General features: G+C 44.8%; 1 long non-coding RNA gene and 1 other non-coding gene across 2 annotated transcripts; one reads left to right on the top strand and one right to left on the bottom strand.

The window, feature by feature from the left end:
- Positions 1-29: 29 nt before the first annotated feature.
- On the top strand, positions 30-24,688 carry LOC131504344 (uncharacterized). Its single transcript, XR_009257939.1, has 3 exons — positions 30-370; positions 10,771-10,991; positions 23,810-24,688. It is a non-coding gene; the product is annotated as an uncharacterized LOC131504344 (long non-coding RNA).
- Positions 14,027-14,133, bottom strand: LOC131505828 (U6 spliceosomal RNA). Its single transcript, XR_009258596.1, has one exon. It is a non-coding gene; the product is annotated as a U6 spliceosomal RNA (small nuclear RNA).
- Positions 24,689-25,853: the final 1,165 nt, after the last annotated feature.

Raw genomic sequence — 25,853 nt, 5'->3', positions numbered from 1 at the left:
GGCAGTCGTGCTGGGCGGACCCCGGGACCGGTCCCCACCCCTGCTCCGCCCCCTCCGGGTAGGAAACTCCGAGGAGTGATTCACGCGTGATTCAACCGCGCCACCGAGCGCGGTGCTGCCCTTCGGTCCGGCGGCTCCAGGTGCTGCGGGGAACCGGGTCCCCCGGCCCCCAGCGCTCCCCGCCCGGTCCCCGGGTCGCCCAGGCCGGCGACCCCGACGTCCGGCCTGAGTGGGCAGGTCTTGGGGCTGAAAGCGGGGGCGTTTTGGAAGCAGTTCTCGAGGTGGAGGGAAAGGATTCTTCTCTACCGTTTGGAGACCCAGTGCTGTCCCGGTCGGTGGGAGCGGCAGCACTGACGGGGTCTAACGGCAGGTAGGGGCTCCGGGCTCGGTATTTCCCCCGCGCTTCGCCCATGTGGGGCCGAGCCTCGGAATCTGCAGCCAGGTGGCCGCGTGACTCTGAGCAGGGCTCCCTCCCAGCCTTCGTCTTCTCCCCCGAAAGCAATCATACCTGGCCTTCCCAACTCACAGGGCCCTTAGCGTGGGTCGCTGCCCACAGGTCCGAAGGTCAGTTAGCGAGGCTCAGGCCAGCCCCGCTGGGGGTAGTAACTTGGGAAGAGCTGCTTCAGGCCGGCAGTTTGCCCCTGGGAGAATTCCAGCATGACATCTGCAGCCCTGTGGTTCCCGAAAGGACTGCTCTCACACCGAAGAAGAAGACGTTCGTGGGACTGAGTCCCACCCAAGTGTAGAGAAACCAAAAATGAAATTAAAAAATCAGACTTTTTTTTTTTGGCCACTAGTCCTCAGCATTGGTTTTTGGAACGTATTTCTGGCTTCCTCTTCTGGGCTTCCCTGTAAAATTGTCAGGCGATAGGATGTTATCGTGTATTCTACTAAAGCGGCATTGTAGAAAGCCTTGTTAAAGTATTTGCCATCATTCCTTTATTATTACTCCTTAGTTGCCTCCAAGACAGACTGGAGAGGTGTTCGGGAGAAAGTAGATAGAGTCTCCCACTTTTTTCTAGGGAAGTCAGCCTTGCATTTGCATTTAGTGTATACTAAATACTGTGTATTTCCATATAGCCCGGGAAACCGTAGCATACACTCATTTTAAAAGAAATAAAACCTCGCAAAAGTTTTGTTTTCTCCCTTTGCCTGAACTGAAATAGCACATCCAGTTCTTGTTCTTTTTTCCTAGAAGCTGAACGCTGCACTTGGTGGTTTCTTTTTGTGGTCTCTTCCAGCTCTATACCCCACAAAGTTTGTATTTGCAAAACGAGACCATGTGGGCCTCCTTTTTGTAGTCTCCCGCCTGAGTCATTTTCCCTAACAGATCTTTAGCCCAGCCTGGGATGTGATTCTTTGTACCGGAGTTGAAGGTACCTAGGAGAAAACGTTACACTTGCTTTCCGAGACTCAGGGAATCGTTGCTGTGTCTACAGAGTGATTGGCTCCACTCGGAGTCCCTGACTCTCCTGAAACATAAAGGGACTTAAGTGTGTCAAGGTCAGCAATTTGGCAAGAAAAGTATGTTTCATGTTAGACGGTGACACAGAAGAAATGCCTTAAAGGTTGATACATTAGATACTTATTTTGCAAATTCACCCAAATTATCAGACAGGGAAGAGAGGAATTTGTTGAGTTTCTGCGTAGGTTTTTGAGTAAATATAGAATTATATCCTTCAAGGTTTGAAAAATGCTAAAAATTTTTTACTACTTCCAAGAAAAAGAGGAAGCAGACTGGCTATAGTAAATAATATCTCTGTGATATTGCACTCAATCAGACTGTGGCCAGACGATTTCTAGATCTCTGATGCTTGGCACTGTTAAAAGAACATTCCTAAAATTTCACTGTTGATATTTATTGCACAGAAACCAAGTGATTGTTAAAAATTATTCCCTACCCATACACATTTTTTTTAACCCCCTTCGGTAAACCTGAGCTTAGCAGTTACCAAAGTTCCCTCCGGTTTGGTATATCTTGGAGACTCTGAGAAGTTGGAAAAATTCTTAAACTATAATGATAATCAGGCTGGCTGGACCACTCCCTTTATGGTTAAGTCGTAGAGTATCAGAAGGCTGGCGGGGGCCTCACAAACATTCTTTTAGGGATGAGGGTCCTACAGACAGCCTCACCATGCAGCTCTGGTCTTCTGACCTCAGGAACTTTTCTTTCCACAACCAACTTTCCTCTGTTCCAGTGCATGGAAATAAGACTGGCTTATAAACCGTGACTTACTTGATTAATTTATTCATCCATAGGCACTCAACAATGCTCTCCAAGTAGGTATAGAAAATGCTTGCAGTTTGGGGAACTCACTGTTCTCCGGAGGAAATATCCTGATGGTTATTCCTTGAAGCGTGCATACATGGAGACTTGTGGAGCAGCTGCATAGCTTTTGCATAACCAGTGATGCACTGTGGTTGATGAGGAGTGTGAGGATGAGGGCCATGTTGCAGCCCTTCCTCTGTGCCCCCCCGAGAACTTCACTGACTTGATTTCATGGAGTACTTCACTTGATTTCAACTCTGTGTTTGTTGTCTTTCTTCCCCACTAGAGCTCCTTGGGGGTAGTCAGGACTGGATTTTTCTTCTTCACATCTCTCAACCCTTTGTGCAATTACCAGCACAGGGTAGGCTTTTATACATTTGAATCAATGAAAACGTTTTTTTGGAACCATGCATGCGGCCAAATATTTTCGCTGGCATTCAAGAGATGAGATTTGCCATTGAAGTTTTTCTGTCTAATGGCTGGGCGGTGAGTGTTCCATAAAGCTCAGATTGGTAAGAAAATACGAATCCATCATGGGTTGCAAGGTGTCCCTTGACAGTAAGCTCTGGCTGTCTCACTAGTGACTAATGATTCTTGCTATAGCAAGAAAATCTAATCTGGAGGAGAGGTAGCCGAACAGCAGAAAACAAATGTGGAAGTTTGGAAATGGTTAGCAGTTTTCTAACAGCCTGGATTCTGGGGTGATTCAGAAGATTTTCAGTCATATGATGAGGCTGTTCTTGCATGGAAAGGCTTCACGACTTTTCAGAAGAAACTGCACAAAATGTATATCTCTCCAGGAAGGGGACAGGCTAAGCTTTATGATCGCAGGTGAGATTGAGAGTAATTTATGTAAAACTATTATATTCATATAGAATGGTAAAAAGAGCAATGGATCCTTTTTACCCCAAATTCAGGAAAAGGGCTAAGTCTGAGAAAAGGCCAGAGGGACTTAGGAGTGGGAGGGAACACAGAGTTCTGGAAAAAGAAAATATGACTTAGCAGAACTTAAAACAACATCTGGGAGGGTATAGTTAGTCATGGAAAAATTGGCAGTCATGATTGTGCATTTTATGAAAATAATTATGTACTAGTTCAAAAGTTAACGTTTACACTGAAATTAAATAGTCGAAAGCCTGTACGATGAACTCTATTATCCTCACCATGCAAAAATACTTCTATTAGCTGTCTAAAATCATTTACAGGAAGCTTTACCAAGTACGTTATCGCACAGCACCAATATTTTCAAAGCATAATTTTAGAGAAATAACTTCCAGTTCAAACCTTACACAGGATTAGTATTTTCAGCACAAAAATATCTTTATAAACCCAAGGCTTATCAAACAGCCTGTCAACCTCCATTTCATGAGCAGTAAATGTTATTTTTATTCTGTACGTACAATGTTGATAAACTAGATACATCCTAAACACAAGTCGTGGATATTGTTTTAGCAACAAAAAGTCATTTAAAATGAAAACCTTTAACGTATATTCTCATTAATATAGCACATACACTTTTAAAGTTTGTACATGGTATCATTTTATGTAAGCATCCCTTAATTCCCAATTTCTATAGCTCCTTATGCTTGACATATGCACTAACTCGATGAACAGAAATCCATTCATTCAATAAATACTTGACTATCTTCCTGATGCTGGGTTCTCCCTAGACCTTGGATATACAGAATAAAACAAGGAGTCTCTTTCCAATTAAATATATGAGCACTCCTACTTACTGTCCTGGTTTTAATTGTTTGAATGACTTCCTGTCAGCATTTTGGATTGGATATAACACAATCTTAATGTCATTTATTAATAAATTTTCTTCCATGCCAAAAAAATTTATAAGGTTAGGCATGTCATGGTCAATCCATCGAACAGGTGTCTTCAACTCAGAAAATTATCTGTAGCCTTAAAATCCATGTACTTTATCAGTTTGAAAGTATGGCTGAACTTTCAAAATTTTGCACGTGGAAAAAAAGTCAATATCCCAATATACAGAGCCATGTCTATAAACAGGCAAAAGATAGCTAAGTATGGGATTCCTCAGATGAAGAGTTAAAAAAAAAATTGGTGAAATAACTAGTTTAAAAGTACTCGCATCTGGAGGCCTTGTTCTTTTTTAGATAATTTATTTGTTGACATTTTATAAAATAGCATAGTTTACAGATGCTGTAACATATTAGCTCGCAATCCATCCAGTCACTTGCCGCCTTTAATGGATGATACTCCATCCTGTTACAGCAATGCCTCTTTCACACAGAGCTTGCAAGCTGGAAAGTAATTGCTGAATAAGCAAAGTTTTCTGCACATTGGAAGCATGGTTATAGCATTCGGCTAGTTGTACTTGCCAACCTAAACCACTACCCTCTGCTACTGTATTGCAGCAACTCGAAGTTCTAAATCAGCTACACACCAACCACAAAATGACTCCTCTCCCCTGTCATAAGGACCATAACAGGACATAGACTATAGAGGGAGCTTGTGGTACCATGACAGGACTGGGTTTTCAGGATTTGGTAAACTTTATAGACAGCTGTTAAATTGACCAAATCAAAAGGATGGGCCTTAAACCTGGCCCTTATTTTTAAAAATAGGTTTTGTCTTACATCTCCTATCCTTTATGGATTTGTCAACCCAGATCTTCCCGTATACAGGTTAATAAATATGTACTGAAGGATTACTGTGTGTAAGGCAAGGTACTAGGAACATTATGAGTCCTTTTTTTTTTTTTTCTGTTTATTTATTTTAGAGAGTGAAAGGGCGGGAGCAGGGGAGGGGCAGAGAGAGAGAGAGAGAACCAGAATCCAAAGCAAGCTCTAGGGTCTGAGCTGTCAGCACAGAGCCAGACGTGAGGCTAGAACCCATGAATGTGAGAACATGACCTGAGCTGAAGTCGGACGCTTAACCGACTGGGCCACCCAGGCGCCCCATGAGTACTTTTTCTAAAATATCTTGCAAGCTAGTCAGAGAGCTGAAGCAAATGTGTAAGCTTCCACAGGAGAAGGCGGGGGGTAAGTGAAATGCGACACGTTGCCATGTCTCTCACTAGTAGATTGAGAGCTCTGTGCCAGCAGAGTCTGCTTTATCTTTACTGGCATCCCTAGTGCCTGGTGTAGTGCCTGGCACGTAGTGTGTCCTCCACACCCATAAAGCTTTGTTTAAAGATATAGGAGATATTTGGGACTTCAAGGAGACAGTTCACTGTTGTTGTTGTCTTTTTTTAAGTTTCTTTATTTATTTTGAGACAGAGAGAAAGGGTGAGGGAGGGACATGGAGAGGGAGAGAGAGAATCCCAAGCAGTCTCTGTGCTGTTTGCGTACAGAGGGGTTGAACTCGCAAACCATGAGATCGTGAAATGAGCCAAGATCAAAAGTCAGACGTTTAACCTGCTGAGCCCGCAGGTGTCCTGAGAGAATTCACTTTTCACTGGGATGATGAGAGAAGGTTCCCTGGAGGAAAGCATTATCTGAGCTGGATCCCAGGGGAATGGGTAAGGGGGGGGATGGGTAAGGGGGGAAAGGGTGAGCCAAGGGCTGAGGCCTTTGCGAGCAGAGTGGGGGCCACACACACCGGGTTTGGAGATCCTGCAGGTGACAAGTGTTGCCAAAAGCTAGAACATTGGGTCATGGGCAGCTCTGGGGGCTCCACTAAGAAGTCTGGACTTGGTTCAGCAGACGTTACCTTAAGAGGCTTACTCTTCTGGTCGTGGAATGTCAGAAGAATTGAGTCAAGGGGCATAGCAGGAATCTAACCCCCTAACCCAAATGGTGGCTGAGAAATGGAAAGGAAGGACAGCTGTAGGAAACTGTATGAAGGAAGAAGCTGCAGGACTGTGACTGATTGTGGGTGCAGGCAGGAAGGAGAGAGAAGAGTAAGGTCTTGGGGCAGAGAAAAATGGCGGCACAGGTCAAGATGGAGCCTGGAATGGAAGGTTGGCAGCTCAGAAGCTGTGAATTTACACATGTTGAAGGGGAGGGGCAGTGGACATCTAGGAAGAGTGCCCAGCACAAAGAGTTGGGAGCGGGGCACTAAAGCTTGCGAAGAGATTGAGGATAGAGCTAGAAATTGGGAGACATTTGCCTAGAGGTTTGGTCAAAGATGTAAAAGTGGACAAGGTCTCCAAAGGAGGGTCTTTAGTGACAGTAAATCCCTTAGCAAGCACTAACAACCTGCTCAGCCTGGCTCAAATCAAAGGGGCATTTACAAGTTTATGAGTCTGGGAAGCTCATAGCCCAGTGGAAGGGTTACAGAACCAGGGCCTCTGAGACTGGGTTTCTCTCTTGCTCTTGCTTGCTACTTCTCCCATTGAAGCTGGTCTCCATTTGTGTCTGCACATGGACTCTACGTGGTAGGGCCTGGTTACTGCCAACAGTGTAGAGCAACATTCTCTCAGCTCTATCACACCAGAGTCCAGCCATCATTCTGGGGAAGGACTTTGTCCCTATTTGAGGCATTTGTTCACTCCTTGGCCAGTCACCATTGCCAGAGGAATACTAGGCCTGGCCATGTGTCCACTCCTGGGGTCAGGGAGTGGGTCTCCTCTACTAGAAAGAACAGGTCAATAAAGTTAGCCATCAGACAGAAATAATCACTACCAGTGGGTCTAGAACTGAGGCTGGGACATGACTGGAGGAGGAAGATGACCTAGGGAAGAAAGTAGAAGAGAGTCCGGAGAGATGGGGGAGGACAGATGGGACCCCAACACTGAAGGAGAAGAGTTTTAATAAGAAAGAAGGGGCCAGGACACCTGGGTGGCTCAGTTGGTTAAGCATCTGACTCTTGATTTTGGCTCAAGTCATGATCTCACAGTTTGTGAGTTTGAGCTCCCCTCCAGCACTGTGATGACAATGCAGAGCCTTCTTGGGATTCTCTCTCTCTCTCCATCTCTTTCTGCCCCTCTCTCAAATAAATGCGCGCTCTCTCTCTCTCTCTCTCTCAAAATAAATAAACTTATAAAAAATTTTTTAATTAAAAAAAAAAAGGAAGGGACCATGGCAGCTAACAGTGAGCAGAAAACCAGTTATGTATGTAATTTTAATGGGTACTAAAAAACAACCCCAACTCCTAAAATTAACTTGGCTACCCATCTTGTCAAGTTTCTTATTTCTTTGGGTTAAAACTAGAAAGATCTACACGGCTGAATAGGGGAGAGACACATTAGGTTTTCTTAGTCATTCAGATCAATTCAATAAACTTTTATTAACCCCTTTCCCCTATGTGCTAGGCGTGATGTCAGGTGCTGGGGACACAAAAAGAAAGATGTATTCTTGCTCTGAAGATTCTGAGACGAAGGACAACCTGAAATTTACAATAAAGCACAGGAAGTGCTATGTTCCTTAATCCCATGAATGTTTATGGAGCAGCTACTATGGACTTGACTAGTGCTGGGTACTTGGGGGAGGTCCCGTCTTCTGCCTGGTCAGTGGCCAGAATCCCGATCTCACCCTCCTACCACAGTCAATGCCCTGTACTGAAGTTAGTTGTGAGGTCATTCTCTTCTGCTCTGGTCTAAGCATCATGCAGGCAGGAACGTGTCTGCCTTGTTCCTGCACTGAAGGCCACTAGCTTAGATGCTAGTATCACATATTTGCCAAATGAGAGAATAATAAACTATACATAGCCCTGACATGATGTCATTTTCGAGAATCCAGGAAACATGCAAAATAACTTTGTTCTCTCTACATTTTCTTTCTTCTTAGCTGATATCATGCCGCCAGTGGAAAAGCAAATGGTCATTTGGAAGCATTCAGCAGCCCTCAGTAGCTGTCCATTTCTATTATTTGTGGTGAGTAAAAATCACCAGAAAATACTATTCTAGCATTCTCTAGGTATTAGCTTATTTAATCCTCACAACAACCCTGTGAGATGTAGGTAGAATTTTATACACGTGAGTTAACCCAAAGCCCAGAGAGGTTAAGTAACTCACTCAGGGTTACCCAGCTGGCAGGTGGCGAGAGCTGGGATTTGACCGTAGGCAGTTAGCTCCGGGGTGCACCTCCACACCCACTATACCAGGCCACCTCTCCACAGGGGCAGCGTTAAGGTGCACACCTTCCCTGCTGCACATCCCTTTTCCTTTTTCCCAGTGTTTCCTGCCCTTGTGCAGCTGGCCCTCTCTGAGGTTCCTGGCTTTGAAATACGGGGAATTTCCAATAGAAAACCATGGCAAAACCAGGCCTTAGTTGAGAATAAAGGGCTCCTTCTTTTGCTTTGTTTCCACCTCATTTAGTCCTTAATATTTTTTGACATCCAGATTTTTTTTTTCTCTCTGGAGTGGGGAAAAAAAAGGAGACCCTAGCCTGAAGATGTCTTTTCCCCCCGCTGACAACATGAAACAAAAGCTCTTCCCTGTTTCCGTTTTTCATTAAGAAATAGGGGTCATGATGATAATTAACAAACCAGAGTTTAGGTTAGGAAGGCCCTTCTGACGTACTTCTTGCTTATGCCATAATTGAGCTGATGAGCTAGTTGAATCTAGAATCACCTCCACCCATCGATCCACCTTCCACATGCCTTTTCTAACATGTGAATTCTCGCCCTATTTGATACACATGTTCAGGCTTGAGATGGAACTTGTCGTAGAATCACTTATATTTCTACTGGTCTATGTGTACGCTGATTTCTCCTTATTGGAGAGCCCAGAGGGGATGCTCAGGCAGGTAAGCTCCCTCCTTTGGGATGCAGAAGCCATCTCCACCTCTGTGGCCCCTCACTTGCCCACACCTTCTGCCTCCTGCTAACCCCTGAGCTTGCCTCTGGAGACAAGCCAAGTGACCCCAGTGCCGGGGTGACAGAGGCCTTTCTTAGCTGAACAGCTACGATATTTTTGCCTTTCCTATGTGGTCATTTCCACGTCACCTTTAAAGCATCTTAGAAAAATGTTGATGGTATCTGAGATGGTATCTTCTCCCCCCTCCCACTGGAAACATTTTTATCATTTGGCAGTCAGGTTCCAATAATCATTAAGGGCATCCACGAGGCAACACCCCCTGGAGGCAGCAGGAGCTGAGTGAGACAGCGTGTGCGATGTTAGGGGGCTACGGGGAAAGATAGGGAGAAATCTGTGTTTGTAATAGGGAGGAGTTTGGGTCTGACTCTCTGACATGAACCACAGGTTCCCACCAGCTGCCTCCGAATACTCCAAGAGGTACTTCGGGGTATGTGAACACTTAGTCCCCATACCCGAGGAAGTCACTTTGCCTCTTTTTATGTGGGGCAGAAAGGTTGTGTTGTAACTGGGGATATTACTCTGATGCTATCAGGCAGTACTCACAGACTCTGATTCCCGGTAGCTGTTTAGCCCAGTGGGGCAAGGATGGTTACCGCACTCATGCCGTGATGGGTACCAAGAACATCAGGTGTGTGAGAGATGCCATTCCGTGGGTCTTTCACAGAGAGTTCCACGCACCCTGAGTTACCCAAGAGAGCTGCTCCCTACAGCGCAGCCTCAGCTCTCGCTGCCACGCTATTTCCTGATAGTATCTGGTGCCTCTCCAGATAGCCTCCACTTCTCTCTGCCTCTGCTTTGATCTCTAACCTCGGTAAGCTGGATCTGACATCGGCTCCATAAAAATCTGGTCCTGGACCTCTGACCAGGAACTTTGTGTCGCTAAAGAAGTGTGCATGCAGGCTCCTTGCTTCCTTCTGTGCCTGTGACCTGTTGGGCAGGGCACTAATTCTTTAAGTCAGCATTTCAAAGAGAAGATTAAGAACAAGTTAAGCCTTTAGTTCAAAAAGTTCAGTTAATCCTAGAGCAAAGCACACTGGGTTTTGAGGCCATGTGAAATAGCCAAGCCTTAAAGTCAACAGTGGTCATGGAAAAGTCACACACAGTCCTTCCACCAAGAGGGAGAAATTTATATGGTGAGTGTGTGTGTATGCGCGTGCATGTGTGTGCACAAGCTGTTTGATTTCTCAGGGTTTTCCTTTTCCTATCTGTAAAATGGGCACAATGAATCAGTGGTCCAGATGTCCTATCCTCTGTTTTGCTATCTTAGAGACGGATGTGTGGACCAGAGCTTTTCTTCCTGGCTGCTACATGCTTGTTGTATCAAATAGTTACTATTTCCAATTTTTTAAAAAAGTTTTAAATTGACATTTGTCTTCTTCTAAGGATTATATAGTTTATAGTTTCTGTGAACATACCTCCTAAACTGACTTGGTTCAAAACATCCAGTGGTTCCAGACAAACTGGTTGTGCGAGCTGGAGACCAAACTGGAATTCACTCAGATATTAGGGGCCATTTACTTGTGAGTCTGCTTATTTTATCTCGGCATTGGCACATGCAGTATTATGGTTATCACGGTCTCAGCAATACCCATCCATGATTTACTGAGGTCCAGACATGCAGTGGTGCACAATGGGTGCACAGCTCTCGGCGCAGATAAACCTAACCAGGTACACCGGTAGGACACATCACTCAGAGGGGGGAGGCTTGCTGGCAGCTGATTGCATGACAAGGTCTGCACCTGTTCCTTAGTGCCCATCTCTTTCCAAGGTCAGCGGGAGATGCTGTTCCGGGAGGAAGAGAACTTGAGAGGGAACGGCTCAGAAGGTGAAGCACAGAGCATTTTCTGCGACTCTCCTACGTGCCTGTAAGACTCTTCTGCAAAAACTCACTGGGTTCTCCCTTCACCTAAAAGCTCCTGAAACCTCCATTCTTCAAAGTCTTCTTCATCAAGAAGGGATGTTCACAGAAACTATAATCCTTAGAAGAAGGTAAGTGCCAATTTAAAACGTTTTTTCACAATTGGAAAAGGTAAAAGCAGGTAGTAGCCATCGAAAAATGCTCTGGTCCACACGTCCGTCTCTAAGATAGCAAAACAGAGAATAGGACATCTGGACCACTGATTCATTGTGCCCATTTTACAGATAGGAAAAGGAAAACCCTGAGAAATCAAACGGCTTGTGTGCGTGCACGGGCATGCACACACACACACACACACACACACACACATACACACACACACCATATAAATTTCTCTCTCTTAGTGGAAGGAGTATGTGCGACTTTTCCATGACTGCTTTTGATTTTAAGACTTGGCTATTTCACCTGGCCTCAAAACCCTGGACAAGCTGGTGGTCTCTCCCCAATACCCACCTCTGAACACTCCCCTCTTTGCGAAGCACCATCTAAATGAGAAGGTTTTCATTTGCCCGAACACTTCATAAATAAGTAATTGTTTGGCTCATATTGATGAACTTTTGCATCTAGATCATCAAGATTTAGTCACAATAACCATGTACTGGGATGATCTAATTTACGTCTGATGAAAATCCTGGAGAGCAGGTGCTGTAATTTCCCCCTGTGAGAAAACTGAAGCGTAGCAAGGCTAAAGTAACCTGGTCAAGATCACACACTGGGACGAGGCCGAGCTCACTCTCAAACCAGGTTGTGCAGCTCCAGAGCGTGTACAGTTGAGCACGACCCAGCCTGCTAGCACCTCATCCTGGGCACTCACTCTGCGCCCGCTCAGGGCCAGGTGCTGCGGGGAACCGGGGCGAGCAAGATGTTCCCCCTGCCCTCATGGGGGCCCAGGGAGGTGAAGGCAGCAGTGTGTGCTATAACTTGGGAGATGCTGTGCTAAGTCCGTGACCCAGGAAGGACAAAAAGTGCTGCAGCAGCCTGAGAAAGGAGTCCTGAGTTCTCCCCGGGGAACTATTTTATCTTTTCAGTCTCACCTGGCTAACTTGAATTTTTTGTGTATTAAAAGGATGACTCAGACTTTGTAAACTGGGAGAAAGTACCTATACAACTAAACAAAATAGAAAAAAAAAAAGACTTTATGGCTTTAAATAAAACCCCTTGTTTGCCTCCCCTGGTGAGTGGCAGGTAGTCTGGGACACCCTTCTGTTTATTCTGTTTGCCTTTTTCTTGTATTGTCTGTTCTGCCCAACGGTGAAATTCAGCTTCCTTCAGCAGCTAACTTCATTGCCTTGCAAGGCATTAACCTTGATAGAACATTTTCTAATTAACGCCGAGGAGGAAGGGCAGGCTCTGAAGCCTTTCCTGCCCTCCCATACCTGTTCAACGACTCCGGCAGCTTTCTTTGGCAAGCCAGAGAAGCAAACAAACGGAAAATCCAGCCCGTCTTCAAGTTTATCCCAAAACGGTTGTTGGATTAATGTATGAGGTGGACTTGACTGCTCCAGCCAGTGATGGTAGTGACACTGTTTTGAGCTTATAGACAAAGCCTAAATCTTCAGCGATGTCTCCAGGTGTTGAAAGTAACAAAACCCCTTAGGGAAGTGTCATGATTAAAATACCACTTAGGAATGGGCCTGCGCGGACTTTTTTTTCCTTGACAAATTCACTGAGAATGAGGCAGCAGGAAGCCATGGGTGGGGAGGGGGTGAGCAGATCTACCCTGGGTCAGAACAGAGGAGAGGTGCTTCCTGGGCAATCGGGCTGAGCTCCAGGCTGCAAGTCTGGGTGAGGGTGAAGGGTAAGGAAGTCCCCCACCCTAAGCAGGCTTCCAGCAGCCCTTATTCTTTCTGGAAAACATAAACAGATTGAGGGCTCTGTACAAATTGCTACATGATACCCAACATCCTGTGTCTGAGTAAATGGACATGGCTAGCTCAGGCCTTGATTGTGCTTCAAAATTTAACCTCTCAGGGTGCCTGGGTAGCTCAGTCAGTTAAGCGTCCAGCACCCAACTTCGGCTCAGGTCATGATCTCACAGCTCCCGCGTTTGAGCCCGGAGTCCGTTTCTGTGCTGCGCATTCAGAGTCTGGAGCCTGCTTTGGCTTCTGTGTCTCGCTCTCTCTCTCTGCCCCTCTCCTGCTTGTGCTCTGTCTCTCAAAAATAAGTTAACATTAAAAAAAATTAAAATAAAATTTAACTTCTCAAGGCAAACAGATATGTAGGGAAGCAGAGATTCTATACCAAGGATGTTCGGGTTTGGGCATGACTTATTCTCTCTTAGGAAACAGAAACATATCTTCACTTTGAAGATAACAACAGTACTGTCCCAGGACAGCATAATACCAGGAGAAACAAATATCTTAAATAACAAATAGAGTCTTCATTTCCCCTTATCGGTCCAGAGGAACACATTAAAAAAAAAAAAAAAAAAAAAAGATTTGCAATGTAAGAAGTCTTGTCCAGACGTATTTTCCCCCTAAATATTAATAAATCAAAAAGTAAATTATGGTACTAGACTATTTAAATTAGGTATATTTTTGCAAGGCATTAATATAAAAGGAAGAAATTAGAGTCAGATATACTGGGCTCTACTCCCTTCCTTCTTCCAGAAGGAAAGAAGGACTGTGAGGCCTCCCCAGCCCCACGGGACCGTTCGAACTTCTTCAGGCCTCAGCAGAGCAGTGCAGGGTCCCGTCTTGTGTCTGTCTGGTGGCTCCAGGGAATTTCCTCAGCTGCTTTCCTGCCTGAACTTCTTTCCTTTTTTTACTCATTTAAAAAAAATTAAGACTTTATTTTTTTTTAAGAGCAGTTTTAGGTTGACAGCAAAATTGAGCAGAAAGTACAGAGATTTCCCATATGCCCCGAGGCCCCCCCACATGCACAGCCTCCCCCATTGCGAACATCCCCACCAGAGTGGTACGTTTCTTACAACAGGTGAACCCACACTGACACATCGTTATCACCCAAAGTCCGCAGTGCACATTACGGTCCACTCATGCTGGTGTGCATTCTATAGGTTTGGATAACTGTGTAATGGCCTGAATCCATTATTATGGTGTCATACAGAGTATTTCACTGCCTTCAAAACCCTCTGTGTTCTACTCACAAAAATAGGGAATGTTTCATGCATTCGTGTGTCATTCTTGCAGGGGGGCCAAGCTAATCTTCTCTGTATGGTTATAGCTTTAGGACATGGGCGGCCGAAGAGGGCACTGAGCTTCTTATGAGGCAAAACCAAAAAGACTCTCCCTTGTTGAAAATCAGCCCTCAGTGCCTGGAGGGCTGCAGAGTTGGCTCAGGTCAGCTTTGTGTTGCCCTGGCCGGTATTGCCACCCCTTTGCCCTGGTGGGGAAACCAATCTCCATCCTCTACGTGAATCTGTGGAGGACTCAGGTCCCTGGAAGCAATTCTGGGTTTGGAATTGCATGGATTCACCAGTCTTCCTATGCTGAGGGCAGGTTCATTGCTTTTCTAATAAAATGTTCATAGCTCTGGTTCCAGGCAGAGAATTGGCACACAGTAAGTGTTTGTTGAGTTCAACTGAATAAACTAGAATTCAGGGGAGAAATATCATTGTTCTTTATAGTAATATCTCTATTAATGAAGCAGGTGTGTCCCTAGTGCATGTGTAATTGCCATTAACGTGTCCGGCAGAGCCAGGAATAGCAGAGGAAGTGGGAGTTTCGGTTTCTCTCTGACCACATCCTTCCAGGACATTCCCCCTTCCCTCTCCTCCAGATAGAGTGGATGGTATTGCTCTGGCTCATGTGAAGGGTTGAGAGGTTTCTATTCATCTGCAGTGCTTAGAGTAGTGCCTGGCACACTGCAAGTGTTCAGTGAATTTCTGTGGAATCAACGAATAAACCATGGTTCCGCACCCCAGCAATGGGAGGGCCTTGGGAAGCTGCAGCCTGGGCAGTGCTTTTGCAGTTTTGGAATTAGACCCATGAGAGTCCAGACACACAGCCATCCACCCTCTGCCAGAGCTGGGGCTGATTCTATCCTGTTTGGCTCCTTAGCTGCTGCTTTCAATCTCCATTCTTCTAGACGAGCTTTATTAGAATGAGTTGTATCTACAGGAAGCGAGTTCTGTTTACCTTCTGAATCTTCTACTTTGCAATCCAACCATGCATTATGATTCTTTAATACTCCCTTGGAGTTCATGCTTCCTGGATTTCAGCCCAGTCTCATGGCCATCTTCCTCACTTTCCTAAAAGTGCTTTAATATATTTGATAATATATTTGATAAAATATATATGATATTTGTTGTCACGGATGAGCAGGAAAAAGTCCTTTGTGCCACCTAATCCTCTTTAATCAGTGGCCTACAGCAATACTTTCAAGCTCTCCTTTCCCCACCCCATCCTACCCACCACCATATTTGCAGCCTATTCACCGCCCCATTGTTGATTTCTGAATAGTGTATTTCCCATTAGATTAGAGATTGGTCCTTCTCTGTCCAGCCCTGTATGGTAGGGGAGTACATTTCCCAGGCTCCCTTTTAGCTTCTTAGCATAGTCATTGGGAAGAAGTGGTAGGAGACTGATGGGCGACAGGAAGGGAGAAGCCAGGGTATCTCTCTCCATCTCTAGCCCCCACTTTGGTCAGCACGCCCCCTGTCAGCTGCACCTCCTCCGTGGACCCAGCATGGCAGTTCTATCCCTGGGATCTGGTAGCACTACCTACTGTGCCTCCATCCCTAGGGATAGTGGCAGATGTTTGCTCGTGTTCTTCTTGAGATTGCTTCCCTGTGTCCTCTTTGGTTTCTTAGCTCTTCCATGATCTCTGTAACCAATTCCATGTATTAAAAAAAAAATGTTTATTTACTTTTGAGACCGAGAGAGAGAGAGGGAGAGAGAGAGAGAGGACCATGTGGGTGGGGGGAAGGGCAGAGAGAGGGGGAGACAGAGGATCCAAAGTGGGCTCTGTGGTGACAGCAGAGAGTGTGACACGGGGCTCAAACTCATGAACCGTGAAATCCTGACCTGAGCTGAAGTCGGACGCTTAACTGACTGAGCCACCCAGGTGCCCCATGTAACCAATTCCCTGTATTAAATCCAGTCTGGTTTGAGACACCTAGAGTGGTGTCTGGTTTTTGACTAGACTCTAATAGATACAGCATGCAAATACTACTGCTGACTTCATGTGAACTCCTCACTTTTCTTCTGACTCCTCTGTGGACTGAAGCACTTACCTCACAAGGTGTTGTCATAATAAGTTGTTTGTGGAAGATCTCTGAGATCCTGGAGTGGCTGGTAAATTATAAGCAAGTGCAATATGTCATTAATTAGCTTTCATCCAAATACTCTGTGCATGCTAAAGAAGGCTTAATTTCTATTCTTTTTGGAGGGACTATTTGAAAAGTCCCTGGTTGAAGAGGCTGCAGCACTCCCTTGACAGTGCTTTGGCTTGGCTTCTAAGCCTGGAGGCAGTTGTGGTACCTGACTTGTCACTCACTCAGTGCTGGGTCACCTTGCACCTGTCCCAAAGCCATTCATCCTCTCAACTTTGGGTTCCAGTGGGCACCCAAACCTATATTTAGGGTAGCTGTCCCAAGGGACCCGGCAAATGACTCAGGGCTGCAGGTTTGGGTGGAGCACGGCTTTGAGGGCTGGATACACCTGGATTTGAATCCCAGCTTTGTATCTCCTGAGATGTGTAAGTTTGGAAAAATTACTTCACTTCTTTAAACCTCAATTTTTTGTTTAATGTCAAATGAAGAGAAGAAAGTTTCACATCAGGCTTTACATTAGATGGTTGCCTCAAAGAAAAAGATCTATCTTAAGGCCCCAACCAGAGTTTACAAATATTAAGACTTGGCTACTGAGAGTTGGATCTTCTCCTTTCCCATCAACACAGTATGTAAAGTAATACATGTTCTGTATGGTCTGTGGAGAATCCCAAACCCGCCCCTGTCCAAATCCAGTTAGGCTCAGAAGTAACCTAGAACCTAAGACTTTTTATTTTTATTTTTTATATTAAAATATTTATTTACTTATTTTTGAGAGACAGAGAGTGCATGCAAGCAAGGGAGGGGCAGAGAGAAAGGGAGACAGAGAACCCCAAGCAGGCTCTGTCAGCACAGAGCCTGATGTGGGGTTCGAACTCGTGAACTGTGAGATCATGACCTGAGCCAAAATCAAGAGTCAGAGGCTTAACTGACTGAGCCACCCAGGTGCCCCAAACCTAAGACTTTTAAAAGAATACAATAATTATGTTTCTGATAAAACATCAGCCTCCTTAATTTATTTCTTGTCTGTGTTTATTCACCTTGCCTATTTATTAAACATGTTCGATTTCTTATTCTTTGCAAGTAGGATATGAAAAGGGAGAGATAAGGAATGCTTAACTTTGTATAGCTCTGATTTCACACCTGGTAAATATTGGATGGTGTTGACAGGAATCCAGGTCCTGAATGTCTGACCTTGAGGGACTAGGCAAGAGTCTTTCATTATGAGATGTAGTCTAAGCTCTGGCTTGACCAAACTCTAAGCTGGAGGGCATCACATTGGCATTATGCTTTTGTTTTGAGCTCCCTTGAAAAGAATTGATTTCTGCTGTTTGGGGGGAATGGGCAAAATATGCCACTAACTTAATTTTATTTAATAACTCTGTTAAATGGTTTTAGCCAGTGCTTTCACTATTTAAAAGGGAAAATGTAAGCCAGATCACATTATGATCTAAAAAGCAAACCCTGTTAGATGAATGGGAATGTGGAGGAGGAGGAATTCCACATCTCAAACTATCCTACCAAGTGCTGATTTGCATAGATTTGAACCGCCTGGCTGGGAAAGAAACTGGGGCACAGCTTTGTCAATGAGGTATCAGAGATCTAAAGACTGAGATGTTCTCAGATGAAGAACCTCAGAACCTTAACTCTCGTCAAAGAGGGACTTTTGCCATAGGAGGTGGTCAAGGGACTTTTGGGGCAGCTGAAAGAAGCCTTTCCCCTCTTGCCCTTTGAGGAGTCAGGGGAAGGGTGGGCCAGGTGGTGTGAGGAATTGCTGGTCTGTCAGAATACATATTGCTTAAATAGCAGCAGAGTCAAAGTTCTTCTGACTCTGAAACAATTCAAAAAGCAGCATGTCTCTGGGGACTTGTCCTAAAGAAGCCCTCAACGAGAATACGAGGAAAGCCCAGGTAAAATCGCCCTTATGTAGGACAGATGTGATCAATGTACTTAGCTTCTCTTTTCAGCTTTCTTGCCCAGCCTGCAGGTTTGCAAAGGAGCCTTTGGATAACATGTGTGGTCATATGTTCACTCTCATGGGCCTAAACCAGGCAGCACCCAATTGAGCCTTTTTCGTTCTGCAATCTATTAAGTACTCTGGATTCTTCTTACCTGATTCTACTGTTATTTTTCAAAAATTTAAATAACACTTACCTCTTTCTAAAATGCTATGTACATATTTTTAATTTTGTTAAATGATTGTCCACCCTCCAGGACTATAATTTCCTTGAGAATAGATACCTTTTTGTGTTTTATTCGCCCACATATGTCCCCAGCACTTAGAACAGGGCTTGAAACATAGCAGATCTTCAATAAATATTTGTTGAATGCATGAGTGAATAAACCACAATCCTGGTTTCATATTTTCAGTATATCAGAAGGCTAATAATAGAGACTTACATTTAAAAAACATTCAAGAGTAAGTAAAAATTCAGCTCAGTATCTTTTCCCTCTCTATACCTATAGTCTACACAGCTGTTTGGACCTGTGTAGATTCCAAGTTGGATATCTTAGCCAGATTAGAACAGGATTCTTTGTGCTCACTGCTGGAGATTGTACTGGAAGGCAGTGGAATTTGGGGACACAGAGGGCTCTCAATAGGAGGGATACACTAGCTGGACTTAATGAATTTGCCACTTGAGTAAGTCGTATAGACTGGGAAACACAATTCATTTATGTGCTTCATTATGTAAATGAACTCCATGCTTAAAAATTCATAAGAGACTACTATCTCTAATCATAAATTCAATTAACTTACCAGGCTGGAAAAACAGAATTCAGGCAGACAAGATAATCAAGCCAAGCTTACTACATTGGTCTCTCCCATTGGAAAACTGTGCAGGAAGGCAATGATCACCTTAGTAATGCTGGATTCAGAGCCAGGTATCTTAGTTCTAGAACTCAGATGTTGGAGCCCACACTCTGAGGGCTGATGTGTGTTTCTCCACAGCTGGGCACTCTACACCCCCATTGGCCTCCATTCTACTTCCAGTCAAGACACCCTCGGGTCTCTTGGGATGGTGTGTGGATGGGCCAGCCAGATTCTGAAACTTCCCCTTTTCTGTGCTTCTGTAGGTGATTAACACATTCCATGAAATATGTTCATGCTTCAGTCAAGTCTTGGTCTGGCCTGGGAATCATTCCATCTCACTACTTCTTAGATTAAATATGCATGCAGATCATATTTTTTGAGTGTTTGCCCCATGCTGACCAATCCAAATGGTTCTTCTGCGACCCACTGGATGGTTTGACTCTTCAGAAGTTATCCATTTCTGTTGTTTCCAAATGTTTGGGATATCCCTCTATCTCCCCTATTCACTGTCTTTGCCTATGAAGTAAGCTCCAAATACTGATGGATCTGCCCTCCTGAGCAGCCTCTCCCCCAGAGAGCAAAGTGATGACTCTCTGAGCCAAACCTTCTGATCCCTGATCATTAGTTTCTTCCTATAAATCAGTAAGTTGTCTTTTGAGTGTATATGACCACCTCCGGTGAAGTGAACTCCCCTCTAGTGAGTTCAGCTTGTTCCTCTAGAGCTTGATCATTCCTGGCATATTGGAAAGTCACCACAGGATTGAGAGATGTGGCCTGAAGGAAGCTCACATTAGTGGCTGTCTCTGCATGGGTTCCCCCACCCATTCCCACACCACAGCCTCTCTCGCATAAATCCACCCACCTTTAGAGCCCCTAAGCCCCTGTGCAGTGGATCCGCCCTGTAGTTTGGGGCCCAGCCCATGACTTTTGGGAGGTGAAAAGCTGAATTAGCAAGATGACAGATAGAATGATCCAGAAAATCCTGTCCTTCTGGGAAGTCACTGGTCTCACACCAACTCTTGAGAAATGTGTCCCTATGGTCCCAGCCAAGAAACCTATTAAGTTCATGTTCTGAAACCTGTGAAGCTAAGGAACCCAAGCCTGGGGCCCCTCCGTGGGCAGTGCCAGTGTGGGAGAGCCATTTTCACCACCCTTACGACAATGGGGCCACTGAGTAATGTTTAGAATAAAGCTTTGATGATGCAGAATAACTGACACACTCTCCACATTAGTGAAAGTAAATTCAATTACATTAGTTATACTTTGCATGGTTTTGTTTATTAAAACTAGGAAATGGACAATACACTTTGGAAAAAAAACATTAAGCAAGGCTTGAAATAACAAGAGATTTCTTCAAATAATTCAGTTTATAATACCAGGGCTATCCAATAGAAATATAATCCACACCACAAATGTAATTTAAAATTTTCTAGTAGCGATATTAAAAAAGTAAAAACAATTTCCCTACCTACTTTTGTCATATCCTAGTAATAGATAAACTATGAAAAAGGTGAAAAGAAACAGGTGAAATTAATTTCAAGAGTATGTTTTTCCAGTCCTGAGGAGAACGTGTCTCCTCCCGGTTGGGCAGATAAACCTTCATCCTAACATATGGAATCATGGACCCAAAGGCAAGACTTGTCTACATTCATCACCGACAGCGGGGGACATTCAGGACTGAACCTTGGCACAAAGAATGATTAACAGCTGTGGGGACCAGAAGTAGCAGGTGAAAAAGAGCCCGTAATCAAAGCTTCTGACTTCATTTGGAAAATGTGGTCCTAACTTAAAAGTGAGATTACTGGGGCACCTGGGTGGCTTGGTCGGTTAAGCGTCCGACTTCGGCTCAGGTCATGATCTCACGGTCCGTGAGTTCGAGCCCCGCGTCGGGCTCTGTGCTGACAGCTCAGAGCCTGGAGCCTGTTTCAGATTCTGTGTCTCCCTCTGTCTCTGCCCCTCCCCTGTTCATGCTCTGTCTCTCTCTGTCTCAAAAATAAATAAACGTTAAAAAAAAAAAAAAGTGAGATTACTTTTCCTTATCACTGCTTTGCCAAATTAACTCCTTTGAGAAGAAAAGCCACGTTATTCTTTTTTTTTAATGTTTATTTTTAATGTGTATTTTTGAGAGAGAGCACGCGAGGGCACGTGAGTAGGGGAGGGGCAGAGAGAGGGACAGAGGATCCGAAACCCACTCCAAGCTGTCAGCAGAGCCCCCCGACACGGGGCTCGCTCAAACTCACCGACCACAAGATCATGACCTGAGCCGAAGTCACTCAACCAACTGAGCCACCCAGGCGTCCCCCACGCTATTCTTTTTATTGCAACTTGTCCGTAGGCTGCTGTAGGAATGACCGTACATAGTAAGACAAACTGGATCTCGATAATTGTGAGAGCAGCTTGCCTGCAGCTTGGCTGGCATTCATGGCCTTCCTTTTGATACAAGATCAAGCACTTACAAAGCACATGTTGTGGGACCGACAGGGTGTACTGGGCCCTGTAATGTATAAAGAAAAAAACTAAGCCCTTGTCATTTTGCCGAAGTTAGGCTTTTTTAGAAAACAATACAATATCTAATATAATGCTAATTATGTGGCATGCACGCTACATGTAATAAAGGTTTTGAGGAGAGAAAAAAATATGTTTCACTCAACCAATATATCCAAAACATTATCATTTCAATATGTAATCATATAAAAATTATTAATGAGATATTTTATATTCTGGTTTTTGGGAGTTTTGTTTTTTCTACCAAATCTTTGAAACTCAGTATAATTTATACTTCTAGAACATCTCCATTTAGACCAGCTGTATTGCAAGTTGTCAATAGCCACATGTGGCTGGTGGCTACTATGCTGGACAGTAATAAGACCCTTCCATCCCACAAACTTTTTTTTTTTTTAATAATGTTCATTTATTTTGAAGGAGAGAGAGAGACAGAGCATGAGCAGCAGAGGGGCAGAGAGAGAGGGAGACACAGAATCTGAAACGGGCTCCAGGCCCCATGCTGTCGCACAGAGCCCGATGTAGGGCTTGAACCCATGGACCGTGAGATCATGACCTGAGCTGAAGTCAGATGCTCAACTGACTGAGCCACCCAGGCGCCCCCACAAACTTTCTGATTAATTGAGATTCCGTGGTTTTGAACTCAAAGAAGGCATTATTAATTTACCTTGACCTGGGCTTCCGGGCACAGATGACAAAGCTCATGTTAATAATGTGCTAAGGAGCTACACCCTGGGGTTGTCCCTGGAGTATTCCTGCTTCTGTTCTGTTTTGCAGACACAGCCAGAGTGATCCCTATAAAGTCTAAATTAGATACCATCACTTCTCTGCTCAGAAACTTTCCACGGCTTCCTAGCTCAGTCTTCTCATGGCTTACAAGGCCCCACACAGTAGAACCCCTGCCTACATTTCTGTCTCATTTCCTGCCATTCCTGCCTGTCCCTCATTTGCTCAGCCACACCATCTGTTGCTGTTGCTTGACCTTGCCAGCACACTCTTGCCCCAGGGACTTTGCACTCGCTCCTCCCCTTCTGCCCGGAACACTTTCCCCCCACAACTTCCCAGGGTTTACCCTGCACTTTCTGCACAAATGTCACTCATCAGAGGAGCCTTCCCTGGCCATTCTATACACTTGCCCTTAAAGAGGGTTTCTCTTGAGGCCCCCTTCTTGTCATCCTGCATCCCCACCCGCTTACTACCTGCCTTATTGCTTTTCATGGCACTTGCTTATTTATTAATTTTCTGTCTTCCCCAGCCCCACCCTACTAAAATGTGAGTTCTATGAGGGCAGGGACTTTCTCTGTTTCTTTTGGAGGCACTGAAGCCCCAGCGGCAATAGTATCTGGCACATAGTAGGTGCTCACATACACTGGTGAGTAAAGGAAAGAATCCAACTTGGCAAGAAATGCTTATAGGAATCACAGGCTTTCATAACAATAATAGATTTATATTTAAGATCCTTATTTGAGTTCAGTCTTGGAACTAAGCAAGAGTTCTCCTGGTGGTGAGTAACTCACCTCAACAGAAAGGCAACGGCCTCGGGGCGCCTGGGTGGCTCGGTCGGTTGAGTGTCTGACTTCGGCTCAGTCATGATCTCGCGGTCCGTGAGTTTGACCCCCGCGTCGGGCTCTGTGCTGACAGCTCAGAGCCTGGAGCCTGTTTCAGATTCTGTGTCTCCCTCTCTCTGTGACCCTCCCCCGTTCATGCTCTGTCTCTGTCTCAAGAATAAATAAAAAAAAAAGTTTAAAAAAAAAAAATTAGGCAACGGCCTCTCATCCAGGTCACCCCATCCAGCTGGGGTCTCTCTCTCCATGACCTCCTTATTGCTCTTATCACTTCTCAGCTGTGACAGGCCTGGATTAGACACACTATTTTTATTTGATGAACCATAAACTGACAGTCACCTAACGGTCCTAGATGTGCTGCTTTGCCAATGTTGCCTGCTTACAGCACCTCAAATTGCTTAAAACCAGATCAATAATCTCAGTCAAAGAATTCCTGTCCCATGAGTATCTGACTGCCCTTCTCTTCATCAGTATTTAGATATATTCCCATCAGGAGTGCAGGGTGGGGGGGTGGGGATGGGAAAGGCTCCATATGCGTTCTTTAGGTCTCTGGAATTCACAATTATTTTCCTGTCTGGGTTGGGTGTGCACAGATGCAGCCATCAGCGGCTCCTAGCTCCTTCGTGCCTCTCAGGCTCCTGCGTTTCCTTTGTTCTGCTTTGGAGCAGATCGAGGGAGCTGCCTCAGAACCCACCATTTAGTGGGATTTATAAAAAGCCCTCCTGCATTAACTCTGTAAGGTTGTGTAGTATCTACCCTAATTAGTCTATATTCTCACAGGCTCCCCCCGCCTCGGCCCCCAGGGCCTACGGCACAGGGCTGTGAAGTCACTGGTCAGGGGTGGAATGAGACCAGTGGCCATGGGATGGACGACGTCACCAGGATCCAACCTGAACGTCCCCCAAATGCGCCAAAGACATCGTGTTCTCACCGGGTGAACCGTGAGAACTGTAACCCACCGGGCCTCTGATGTGTTAGCTGTGAGATTGGACCAGTGTGAGCCCACAGAGGTCTGCACGCTTGGAACTACTCAGAGGGATCGTTAGGAAACACAGCCGCAAATGCTGCCACTCAACCCAGCTTCAGCGCGTGATGAAGCGTGTGCTCCAGGGAGGTGCGGAAGAGAGCGTCATCTTCTTGATAAGCGTTCTTACTTTACAGTGACAGTGTAGAGTAAACGCACAGTGAATTCTTACTAGTTGTAGGACAAACCTAAAAAATCTTTTTATATAAGGACATAGAAAAATGTAATGGCCACAGGCCATGAGAAACAGCCTGTCAGGATTAAGCAAATTATTCAGAATTTATTTGAAGCTGTGAGAGCCATTCCTTTTTTGCACAGCTGAGTCATGGTGTAATTGTCAGACATTCTGTGAGCACACTGAGCAAATTTCTCCCTGCTATTCTCTATCCTATATGCTGTTTGTTTCTTTAATAGTAGTAATTATAGGGGTGCCTGGGTGGCTCAGTTGGTAAAGGCGTCTGACTTCGGCTTAGGTCATGATCTCGTGTTTTGCAAGTTCGAGCCCCCTGCCAGGCTCTGTGTCGACAGCTCAGGGCCTGGAGCCTGCTCCAGATTCTGTATCTCCCTCTCTCTCTGCCCCTCCCCCGCTCATGCTCTGTCTCTCTCTCTGTCAAAAATAAACATTAAAAAAAATTTTTTTAAATCGTAGTAATTATACATTTATTTGGTTTTTTTTTGTTTGTTTGTTTCTTACCTGTATCCCTGACAAGACTATAAAGTCCACAAGGCAACAGAACATTATGTATTTTATTCACCAGTGTGTACCCAAGAACAAGTACCATACCTAGCCCCTGGAAGTTTTTAAAACTAATATTGACCACTAATAATATAAATTGAGTGAATAGATCAGTGTCAGTCTTTCAACAACATGTTTAAACAAAACGGCCAAATCAAGATAAAACATTTTCCACAAGTCACTGTTGTAGATATCAATTTCCAAAGTGTAACTATTTTTGAAAGCGATAATCAACTAATCCAATCCAGGAGTTAAAGCATGTTAATTCTTGAGAACAAAGTGATTCCAACTAGGCGAACAGTGATTTGTGTTCCAGAATTTTATATTCATGTAATGCAGGTGTCCCCCACTATCTGAAAGTAGAGCGTTCTGGTGAAACTTTCATAGGCCCAAATGGCATAAAGCCCAGTGTATCTGTCGCTAATTTAGGTCTTTCTTAAAAGTCGAGTGGTCTTTCCTAAACTTTCAGAAGGGAGGGGATACCTGTATTGATTTATTAAAGTTCACAAACTTTGTCAAGTTTTACCCAGAGAGAACTGGAGCATGAGGACGCTGGCTTAACACGGTCCGGGAATGTAAGGATTGACCTACAGCTCAGCAATGGGAGGCTCTGCCTGCCACGTTTGGACCCTAAGCGCCATTCACCTCACGTCCACAGATATTGATCCGTGACTTACAGTGCTCCAGGTAGCATGATGGGAATTAGATGCCGTTCTTGTATTCAATGAACCCATAGTCTGTCAGAGGGAGATAAGCTTGATGACGTTGACAAGCACACACATAGGAATATGGTCGCTGTGCTTTAGTCACTCAGAAGAGAGGTGGCTTGTTTCCCTGGTGTGCTGGGGACACTTCCCACAGGAGGTGGCTGTGGGGGTCAGCCCCTGAAGAGCCCATGTTATGGCCCTGGCACCTGCTATTTCCACTCCCGGAATAGATCCTGGCCCTGGATTTTCCAAACCCCCTCACACCACCTCAGATTACCCTCTCAGTCACTATTTCTCTGTTTTCTTCTTGGCACTTAACATTATCTGAAGTTATCTTGATGTTTTTTGGTTTCCTTA

The sequence above is a fragment of the Neofelis nebulosa genome, chromosome 2 (genome assembly GCF_028018385.1).
Source record: "Neofelis nebulosa isolate mNeoNeb1 chromosome 2, mNeoNeb1.pri, whole genome shotgun sequence".
NCBI lineage: Eukaryota > Metazoa > Chordata > Mammalia > Carnivora > Felidae > Neofelis > Neofelis nebulosa.
Note: the sequence above shows the minus strand (reverse complement) of the source record. Positions and strands in the feature narration are given on the sequence as shown.